This window comes from Mustelus asterias, unplaced genomic scaffold (assembly GCF_964213995.1).
Source record: "Mustelus asterias unplaced genomic scaffold, sMusAst1.hap1.1 HAP1_SCAFFOLD_2195, whole genome shotgun sequence".
Classification (NCBI taxonomy): Eukaryota; Metazoa; Chordata; class Chondrichthyes; order Carcharhiniformes; family Triakidae; genus Mustelus; species Mustelus asterias.
The window spans coordinates 49,273-60,675 of NW_027592140.1; positions in this window are offsets into that span (position 1 = coordinate 49,273).

The following is an 11,403-nucleotide window of genomic DNA, read 5'->3' on the forward strand; positions in this document are numbered from 1 at the left end:
TTCTCTCTCTGTCTCTCTCTCTCTCCCTGTCCCTCTGTCTCTCTCTCTCGGTCTCTCTCTCTCTCTCTCTCTCTCGGTCTCTCTCTCTCTCTGTCTCTCTCTCTCTCCCTGTCCCTCTGTCTCTCTCTCTCGGTCTCTCTCTCTGTCTCTGTCTCTGTCTCTCTCTCTCGGTCTCTCTCTCTCTCTGTCTCTCTCTCTCTGTCTCTCTCTCTCGGTCTCTCTCGGTCTCTCTCTCTCAGTCTCTCTCTCTCGGTCTCTCTCTCTCTCCCTGTCTCTTTCTCTCTCTGTCTCTCTCTCTCTCCCTGTCCCTCTGTCTCTCTCTCTCGGTCTCTCTCTCTCTCTGTCTCTGTCTCTCTCTCTCTGTCTCTCTCTCTCGGTCTCTCTCTCTCTCTGTCTCTCTCTCTCTGTCTCTCTCACTGTCTCTCTCGCTCTCTCTCTCTGTCTCTCTCTGTCTCTCACTCTGTGTCTCTCACTCTGTGTCTCTCACTCTGTGTATCTCTCTCTCTGTCTCTCTCTGTCTCTGACTCTCTCTGTCTCCCTCTCTGTCTCTCTCTCTCTCTTTCCCTCTCTGTCTCTCTCTCTCTGTCTCTCACTCTGTCTCTCTCTGTTTCTCTCTCTCTGTCTCTCTCTCTGTGTCTCTCTCTCTGTCTCTCTCTCTGTCTCTCTCTCTGTCTCTCTCTGTCTCTCTCTCTCTCTCTCTGTCTCTCTCTGTCATGATGTGGAGATGCCGGCGTTGGACTGGGGTAAACACAGTAAGAAGTTTAACAACACCAGGTTAAACTCCAACAGGTTTATTTGGTAGCAAAAGCCACACAAGCTTTCGGAGCCCCGAGCCCCTTCTTCAGGTGAGTGGGAATTCTGTTCACAAACAGGGAATATAAAGACACAAACTCAATTTACAGAATAATGGTTGGAATGCGAATACTTACAACTAATCACGTCTTAAAGAGACAAACAACGTGAGTGGAGAGAGCATCAAGACAGGTTAAAGAGATGTGTATTGTCTCCAGACAGGACAGCCACTAAGGGACACTAAGGGGCAATTTAGCATGGCCAATCCCCCTAACCTACACATCTTTGGACACTAAGAGACAACTTAGCACGGCCAATCCCCCTAACCTGCACATCTTTGGACACTAAGAGACAACTTAGCACGGCCAATCCACCTAACCTACACATCTTTGGACACTAAGGGACAATTTAGCATGGCCAATCCCCCTAACCTGCACATCTTTGGACACTAAGGGACAATTTAGCATGGCCAATCCACCTAACCTGCACATCTTTGGACACTAAGGGACAATTTAGCACGGCCAATCCACCTAACCTGCACATCTTTGGACACTAAGGGACAATTTAGCATGGCCAATCCACCTAACCTGCACATCTTTGGACACTAAGGGACAATTTAGCACGGCCAATCCCCCTAACCTACACATCTTTGGACACTAAGGGACAATTTAGCATGGCCAATCCACCTAACCTGCACATCTTTGGACACTAAGGGACAATTTAGCACGGCCAATCCCCCTAACCTACACATCTTTGGACACTAAGGGATAATTTAGCATGGCCAATCCACCTAACCTGCACATCTTTGGACACTAAGGGACAATTTAGCATGGCCAATCCCCCTAACCTACACATCTTTGGACACTAAGGGAGAATTTAGCATGGCCAATCCACCTAGCCTACACATCTTTGGACACTAAGGGACAATTTAGCATGGCCAGTCCACCTAACCTGCACATCTTTGGACACTAAGGGACAATTTAACATGGCCAATCCACCTAACCTACACATCTTTGGACACTAAGGGACAATTTAGCATGGCCAATCCACCTAACCTAGACATCTTTGGACACTAAGGGGCAATTTAGCCTGGCCAATCCACCTAACCTAGACATCTTTGGACACTAAGGGCAATTTAGCATGGCCAATCCACCGAACCTACACATCTTTAGACACTAAGGGACAATTTAGCACGGCCAATCCCCCTAACCTGCACATCTTTGGACACTAAGGGACAATTTAGCACGGCCAATCCCCCTAACCTACACATCTTTGGACACTAAGGGATAATTTAGCATGGCCAATCCACCTAACCTGCACATCTTTGGACACTAAGGGACAATTTAGCATGGCCAATCCCCCTAACCTACACATCTTTGGACACTAAGGGACAATTTAGCATGGCCAATCCCCCTAACCTGCACATCTTTGGACACTAAGGGACAATTTAGCACGGCCAATCCCCCTAACCTACACATCTTTGGACACTAAGGGACAATTTAGCATGGCCAATCCCCCTAACCTACACATCTTTGGACACTAAGGGACAATTTAGCACGGCAAATCCACCTAACCCGCACATCTTTGGACTGTGGGAGGAAACCGGAGCACCCGGAGGAAACCCACGCAGACACGGGGAGAACGTGCAGACTCTGCACAGACAGTGACCCGAGGCCGGAATTGAACCCGGGTCCCTGTGGGGCAGCAGTGCTAACCCGATGTGCCACCGTTGCTGCCACTGGGATATAGTTCAGTTGTGAGGACTTGAATATCTCCTTCAACAACTGCCGCTGCTCATCCGCCGTCCTAACTTTTAGCCTTCTTGTCCTCTCTATTCGACCCAAATCTGTCCCCACGCCTCTATAGCGAAGTGCGAGGGTGGGAGTCCACTCTCTCACCCCCTCACTGAATTTTTAATTCTCACATATTATGATCACTATTGCCGCGAGGATCCCTAACTATGAGGTCATCGATTGATACGCCCTCATGGGGCGGCTGGGTGGAACAGTGGGTTAGCACTGCTCCCTCACAGTGCCAGGGACCCGGGTTCGATTCCCGGCTCGGGTCACTTGGAGTTTGCACGTTCTCCCCATGTCTGCGTGGGTTTCCTCCGGGTGCTCCGGTTTCCTCCCACAGTCTGAAAGACGTGCTGGTTAGGGTGGATTGGCCGTGCTAAATTCTCCCTCAGTGTGACCCGAACAGGAGTGTGGCGACTGGGGGATTTTCACAGTAACTTCATTGCAGTGTTAATGTAAGCCTTACTGTGACACTAATAAATAAACTTTAACTTCAAAACTCCTCATTACAAGGTACCAAAGGTAAGGGAAGCTGCCTGGTTGGTTCCACCAAATAATGTTCCAGAATACAATCTCTCATACATTCGATGAACTCTCACCTCGGTTTACCCTGGCCGATTTGATTCATAGACTCAGAGACAGATACAAAGAATTTAAGAGCGTGGAAACAGGCCCTTCGGCCCAGCTTTCCCATGCTGCCCCTTTTTTATTTCATAGAAACCCTACAGAACAGAAGGAGGCCATTTGCCTCATGGAGTCTACACCGACCACAATCCCACCCAAGCCCTGTCCCCACAACCCCATGCATTTACCCTAGCTAGTCCCCCTGACACTAAGGGGCAATTTAGCATGGCCGATCCACCTAACCCGCACATCTTTGGATACTAAGGGGTAATTTAGCATGGCCGACCCACCCTAACCCGCACATCTTTGGACACTAAGGGACAATTTAGCACGGCCAATCCACCTAACCTACACATCTTTGGACACTAAACGGCAATTTAGCATGGCCAATCCACCTAACCCGCACATCTTTGGATACTAAGGGGTAATTTAGCATGGCCAATCCACCTAACCTGCACATCGTTGGACACTAAGGGACAATTTAGCACGGCCAATCCACCTAACCTGCACATCTTTGGACACTAAGGTGCAATTTAGCATGGCCAATCCACGTAACCTACACATCTTTGGACACTAAGGGGCAATTTAGCATGGCCAATCCCCCTAACCTGCACATCTTTGGACACTAAGGGGCAATTTAACATGGCCAATCCACCAAACCTACACATCTTTGGACACTAAGGGACAATTTAGCACGGCCAATCTCCCCAACCCGCACATCTTTGGACACTAAGGGGCAATTTAACATGGCCAATCCACCAAACCTACACATCTTTGGACACTAAGGGACAATTTAGCATGGCCAATCCACGTAACCTACACATCTTTGGACACTAAGGGACAATTTCTGAATGCGTTTCTGAATGGAAGGCTGTGACAAGTGGTGTTCCTCAGGGATCAGTGCTGGGACCTTTACTGTTTGTAAAATATATCAATGATTTGGAGGAAAATGTAACTGGTTTGATTAATAAGTTTGCGGACGACACAAAGGTTGGTGGATTTGCGGATAGCGATGAGGACCATCAGAGGATACAGCAGGATATAGATCAGTTGGAGACTTGGGCGGAGAGGTGGCAGATGGAGTTCAATCCGGACAAGTGTGAGGTAATGCATTTTGGAAGGTCGAAGACAGATAGGAAATATACAGTAAATGGCAGAACCCTTAAGAGTATTGATAGGCAGAGGGATCTGGGTGTACAGATACACAGGTCACTGAAAGTGGCAACGCAGGTGGAGAAGGTAGTCAAGAAGGCATACGGCATGCTTGCCTTCATCGGCCGGGGCATTGAGTTTAAAAATTGACAAGTCACGTTGCAGCTTTATAGAACCTTAGTTAGGCCGCACTGGGAATATAGTGTTCAATTCTGGTCACCGCACTACCAGAAGGATGTGGAGGCTTTGGAGAGGGTACAGAAAAGATTTAACAGGATGTTGCCTGGTATGGAGGGCATTAGCTATGAGGAGAGGTTGGAGAAACTTGGTTTGTTCTCACTGGAGCGATGGAGGTTGAGGGGAGACCTGATAGAAGTCTACAAGGTTATGAGGGGCAGAGTGGACAGTCAGAAGCTTTTTCCCCAGGGTGGAAGAGTCAATTACTAGGGGGCACAGGTTTAAGGTGCGAGGGGCAAGGTTTAAAGGAGATGTACGAGGCAGATTTTTTACACAGAGGGTGGTGGGTGCCTGGAACTCGCTGCCGGGGGAGGGAGTGGAAGCGGATACGGTCGTGAGTTTTAAGGGGCGTCTTGACAAATACATGAACCTTGAGGGAAGCTAGTGTTGAACTTGCAGGGGCCCTGGCAGACATATTTAAAATGTCAGCATTCACGGGGGAGGTGCCGGATGATTGGAGGGTGGCTCATGTTGTTCCGTTGTTTAAAAAAGGTTCCAAAAGAAATCCGGGAAATTATCGGCCAGTAAGTTTGACGTCGGTGGTGGGCAAGTTATTGGAAGGTGTGATAAGGGATCGGATCTACAAATATTTGGATAGACAGGGACTTATTAAGAACAAACAAGAACAAAGAACAATACAGCACAGGAACAGGCCCTCCAAGCCCGCGCCGCTCCCCGGTCCAGGATTGAATCCTGAATCCAGGATCCCCGCCCAATTTTCCAGCCTATCTACATACCAATATCCTATCCACCAAGCTGTCCCTCACAGCTACGATGCTTTGTTCATTACAACCTATTAACTCACCCCCACCCCCCCATTCCAGACCATGTGATCTCCAGGGAGAGGCGAAAACCCAGAGTGAAAACCCCAGGGCCAATATGGGGAAAAAAAATCTGGGAAATTCCTCTCCGACCCCCTGAGGCGATCGAAACGAGTCCAGGAGATCACAATGGCCCTGATCGGAAAATGCTTCCCAACCCTAGTCATTTCCACTTCCACGAACACCATATGAATTCCCCCGAGACAGGTTCCCAACTATCCGCAGTCTCGCTCTGTACTGGCACCAGCAAGATGATCATAGAATGAAGCCTTGAAACGAGAAACCAGGAACAATTAGCCCGCGCCGCTCCCTGGTCCAAACTAGACCATTCTTTTGTATCCCTCCATTCCCACTCCGTTCATATAGCTGTCTAGATAAGTCTTAAACGTTCCCAGTGTGTCCGCCTCCACCACCTTGCCCGGCAACACATTCCAGGCCCCCACGACCCTCTGTGTAAAATATGTCCTTCTGATATCTGTGTTAAACCTCCCCCCCTTCACCTTGAACCTATGACCCCTCGTGAACGTCACCACCGACCCGGGGAAAAGCTTCCCACCGTTCACCCTATCTATGCCTTTCATAATTTTATACACCTCTATTAAGTCTCCCCTCATCCTCCGTCTTTCCAAGGAGAACAACCCCAGTTTCCCCAATCTCTCCTCATAACCAAGCCCCTCCATACCAGGCAACATCCTGGTAAACCTCCTCTGTACTCTCTCCAGAACTGGACGCAGTATTCCAAATGCGGCCGAACCAACATTCTATACATCTGCAACATCAGACCCCAACTCTTATACTCTATGCCCCGTCCTATAAAGGCAAGCATGCCATATGCCTTCTTCACCACCTTCTCCACCTGTGATGTCACCTTCAAAGATCTGTGGACTTGCACACCCAGGTCCCTCTGCGTCTCTACACCCTTTATGGTTCTTCCATTTATCGTGTAGCTCCTCCCTACATTATTCCCACCAAAATGCATCACTTCGCATTTATCAGGATTGAACTCCATCTGCCATTTCCTTGCCCAAATTTCCAGCCTATCTATATCCTTCTGTAGCCTCTGACAATGTTCCTTACTATCTGCAAGTCCTGCCAGTTTTGTGTCGTCCGCAAACTTACTGATCACCCCAGTTACTCCTTCTTCCAGATCATTTATATAAATCACAAACAGCAGAGGTCCCAATACAGAGCCCTGCGGAACACCACTAGTCACAGGCCTCTTAGGGAGAGTCAACATGGTTTTGTGCGTGGTAGGTCATGTTTGACCAATCTATTAGAGTTTTTCGAGGAGGTTACCAGGAAAGTGGATGAAGGGAAGGCGGTGGATGTTGTCTACCTGGATTTCAGCAAGGCATTTGACAAGGTCCCTCATGGGAGGTTAGTTAGGAAAGTTCAGTCGCTAGGTATACATGGGGAGGTAGTAAATTGGATAAGACACTGGCTCAATGGAAGAAGCCAGAGAGTGGTTGTGGAGGATTGCTTCTCTGAGTGGAGGCCTGTGACTAGTGGTGTGCCGCAGGGATCGGTGTTGGGTCCATTGTTGTTTGTCATCTATATCAATGATCTGGATGATAATGTGGTAAATTGGATCAGCAAGTTTGCTGATGACACAAAGATTGGAGGTGTAGTGGACAGTGAGGAAGGTTTTCAAAGCTTGCAGAGGGATTTGGACCAGCTAGAAAAATGGGCTGAAAATGGCAAATGGAATTTAACGCAGACAAGTGTGAGATATTGCACTTTGGAAGGACAAACCAAGGTAGAACATACAAGGTAATTGGTAGGACACTGAAGAGTGCAGTAGAACAGAGGGATCTGGGAATACAGATATATAATTCCCTAAAAGTGGCATCACAGGTGGATAGGGTCGTAAAGAGTGCCTTTGGTACATTGGCCTTTATAAATCGGAGTATCGAGTATAAAAGTTGGAGTGTTGTGGTAAGGTTATATAAGGCATTGGTGAGGCCGAATTTGGAGTATTGTGTACAGTTTTGGTCACCTAGTTACAGGAAGGATGTAAATAAGGTTGAAAGAGTGCAGAGAAGGTTCACAAGGATGTTGCCGGGACTTGAGAAGCTGAGTTACAGAGAGAGATTGAATAGGTTGGGACTTTATTCCCTGGAGCGTAGAAGATTGAGGGGAGATTTGATAGAGGTGTATAAGATTTTGATGGGTATGGATAGAGTGAATGCAAGCAGGCTTTTTCCGCTGAGGCTTGGGGAGAAAAAAAACTAGAGGACATGGGTTAAGGGGGAAAAGTTTAAAGGGAATATTAGGGGGGGCTTCTTCACGCAGAGAGTGGTGGGAGTGTGGAATGAGCTGCCGGATAAAGTGGTAAACGCTTTTAACATTTAAGAAAAACTTGGACGGGTTGATGGATGAGAGGGGTGTGGAGGGATATGGTCCAAGTGCAGGTCAGTGGGACTAGACAGAAAAATGGTTCGGCACAGACAAGAAGGACCAAAAGGCCTGTTTCTGAGCTGTAATGTTCTATGGTTCGATGAATATTACGGGCAGAACACAAATTCCTGTCGGAGGGCGTGGAGGAGTGAGGAAAACTCAGGCTAAGATACAGAGGCATTTTTATTTCCCTGGATTACACAAAGAGGTGATGCAACTTTACCGTACCTGGAACACATGTCAGATGATAGGAAAGCCACAGGCGATGATAAAACCAACACGTTTGATGCCAATTTCCAATTATCATCTAGCGTAGGTCCCCTCCCTAAAACCAAAAGTGGAAACCAGCATTTTCTAACCGGAATGGATGTGTCTACCGAGTTTCCTGAGGCAATTCCATCACGGAATGTCAAGGGTTGTGGAGAAGTTTCTTGCTTTCTTTGCCCATTATGGATTACCCAGGGACAAGGGTAATCTATAATGGGACATATCGGAGGCGTGGTTAGTAAGTTTGCAGATGACACCAAGATTGGTGGCACAGTGGACAGTGAAGAAAGTTAACTCCAATTGCAACGGGATCTTGATCAATTGGGCCAGTGGGCTGACGAATGGCAGATGGAGTTTAATTTAGACAAATGCGAGGTGACGCATTTTGGTAGATTGAACCAGGGCAGGACTTACTCAGTTAATGGTAGGGCGTTGGGGAGAGTTACAGAACAAAGAGATCTAGGGGTACAGGTTCATAGCTCCTTGAAAGTGGAGTCACAGGTGGACAGAGTGGTGAAGAAGGCATTTGGCACGCTTGGTTTCATCGGTCAGAACATTGAATACAGGAGTTGGGACGTCCTGTTGAAGTTGTACAAGACATCGGTAAGGCCACACTTGGAGTACTGTGTACAGTTCTGGTCACCCTATTATAGAAAGGATATTATTAAACTAGAAAGAGTGCAGAAAAGATTTACTAGGATGCTACCGGGACTTGATGGTTTGAGTTATAAGGAGAGGCTGGATAGACTGGGACTTTTTTCTCTGGAGCGTAGGAGGCTGAGGGGTGATCTTATAGAGGTCTATAAAATAATGAGGGGCACAGATCAGCTAGATAGTCAATATCTTTCCCCAAAGGTAGGGGAGTCTAAAACTAGAGGGCATAGGTTTAAGGTGAGAGGGGAGAGATACAAAAGTGTCCAGAGGGACAATATTTTCACACAGAGGGTGGTGAGTGTCTGGAACGAGCTGCCAGAGGCAGTAGTAGAGGCGGGTACAATTTTGTCTTTTAAAAAGCATTTAGACAGTTACATGGGTACGATGGGTATAGAGGGATATGGGCCAAATGTGGGCAATTGGGATTAGCTTCAGGGTTTTAAAAAAAGGGCGGTATGGACAAGTTGGGCCGAAGGGCCTGTTTCCGTGCTGTTAACCTCTATCACTCTATTCATTCAGACCAAGGGTCCAATAATACTGCCAAATCATTTCAGGAGGTCATGGATAGTTTAGGTATCAAACACTAGAAGGAGACACAAACCAATGAGTTTTATTTTTTATTGTAGCTCGCAAACACAGTGCCAGACGTGGGCACTCCGAGTGTGCATCAAGGAACAGATCCCCCTTCGCAGGTGCAGCCTCTCACGAAACGGAACATTGCGCCTGTGCCAGTTGAAGAGGGGGCAAGGGGGTAATGGGCGCAAAGGCTCCTGCCAGCCTCGTGGCACCCGGGTTTCTGTCCACCGCCCCCCCCCCCGAGGGTTGAAAGAAAGCCTGTGCGGCAGTGGGGAGAGGTGTTTGTACAGTTTGCCGGAAGGGCAGGGGGGGCCAGGATGTGCATGCAGAGAATGGGCAGCGGGAAGTAGAGATTGGCGGTCCTTCGCGCCCCTCCACGACCGCTCGAGTCGGCCATTCCTGATTCCGGGACTATCCCACCTCCCCCTCGTCGCCTGGCGCCCCATCTCAGCCCGGGTTTCCCCTTGTATGGGGTCAGTTTTGTTCCAATTTACGCCCCCCCCCCCCTGCAACCCCCTCACCCGATACCCAACTGCAGTCAGAAATCTCGAGTTGCCCCCTTTCTACCCTCCCCTCCCCCTTCGATAAGTGCCCCCCCCCTCTCCCCCACCCCCAGGGTTTGTTACAGTCAACATTCCCCCCCCCCCCCCAAAACCCCCCCCCCACCCCACAGCCCTGCTCCACTCCCGATGCCAGCGCCCTCTTGGTGCTCACTGAGCCAACGCGAGAACACACAGCAAGAGGGAGGCCAGGCTACCCGGGTGGCCAGCGGGCACCCTCATCGCCAGCGGGTGCCCCCGGTTACGGCAGCCCTCAGGTGACCTCTTAGTGGCCGTGCCGGGGGTGACGAACTGCACTTGGGACGCCCTCTGCCGAATCCAGGATTGGAAGGAGGCCACATCTGTGTAGACCCCGGGGTGCTGCTGATGCCCGCATCCGTTGGCAGAGCTCACGATGCCAATCTGCACCCAGACGCCACTGTAGGAATAGACGAGGGGTCCGCCGGCATCTCCCTGTGGAAGAGCAAAACTGTTACAACGCGGAGGCCGTTTCCCCTTTAAGACGTAACGGGCTTCAGGCATTTGAATGTATGAATTTGGCCCAATCAACTTAAAGCAGACACTCGGATACCAAGAACCTATGAGATTTAAATTTGACGTTGTTGACAGTGGCAGACCAGTCCAGATGCAGGAAAATTGATAGGTCATCAGAGGTATAAAAGAGAGAAAGGGGGACAAAAACGGATGAGTTAAAAACTGCCACATCTCAAGTGGAGAGGGAGGGAACAGCTTTCCACCCTGCCAGCTTCAGAGATCTCTAAAGAGAACACAAAGGGACCAAACCAGATAGAATTCACAGACAGAGGGAATCCACAGAAGAACTCCAAAGGTCCCCGAGAACCACAAAACCTGGTTGTGCTTTTTTTTGAGAGTGACTGAATTCTATGGTTATATTTTTGGTTAACGAATGGGTCCTTTTATTTATTGGAACAGCAGTCGAGCAGAATCTTATTTTATTCGGTGTGTTACTTGTATTATTTGAACAGCAATCCAGCAGAATCTTGTTTGATTCGACGTGTTATTTGTTTAGTTAAAGCTACCAGTTAATTAAATAAATAAATTGTAATGCATCCATCTTAAAGTGTTAGTTACCCACGAAACATTACTGTAGGATAGTTCACACCTTCCCACACACACTTTTCACAGCTTATGAGGTGAGGGATTCCTCTCGGGGCAGTTGGCGTTACCCCAACAAGAGGCGAACAAACTCTGCGTCGTAATAGATTGGGGGCCCGACCGGGATCGGAAAAGTCCTAAATCGGTAAATGACCAAAAGTGACGAAATGGCTCTTAACATTACGAAACAAGTTCTGGGGAAAATCTCCACGTCGCAACTTTAGATACAGAGTAAAGCTCCCTCTACACTGTCCCCCATCAAACACTCCCAGGACAGGTACAGCACGGGGTTAGATACAGAGTAAAGCTCCCTCTACACTGTCCCCCATCAAACACTCCCAGGACAGGTACAGCACGGGGTTAGATACAGAGTAAAGCTCCCTCTACACTGTCCCCATCAAACACTCCCAG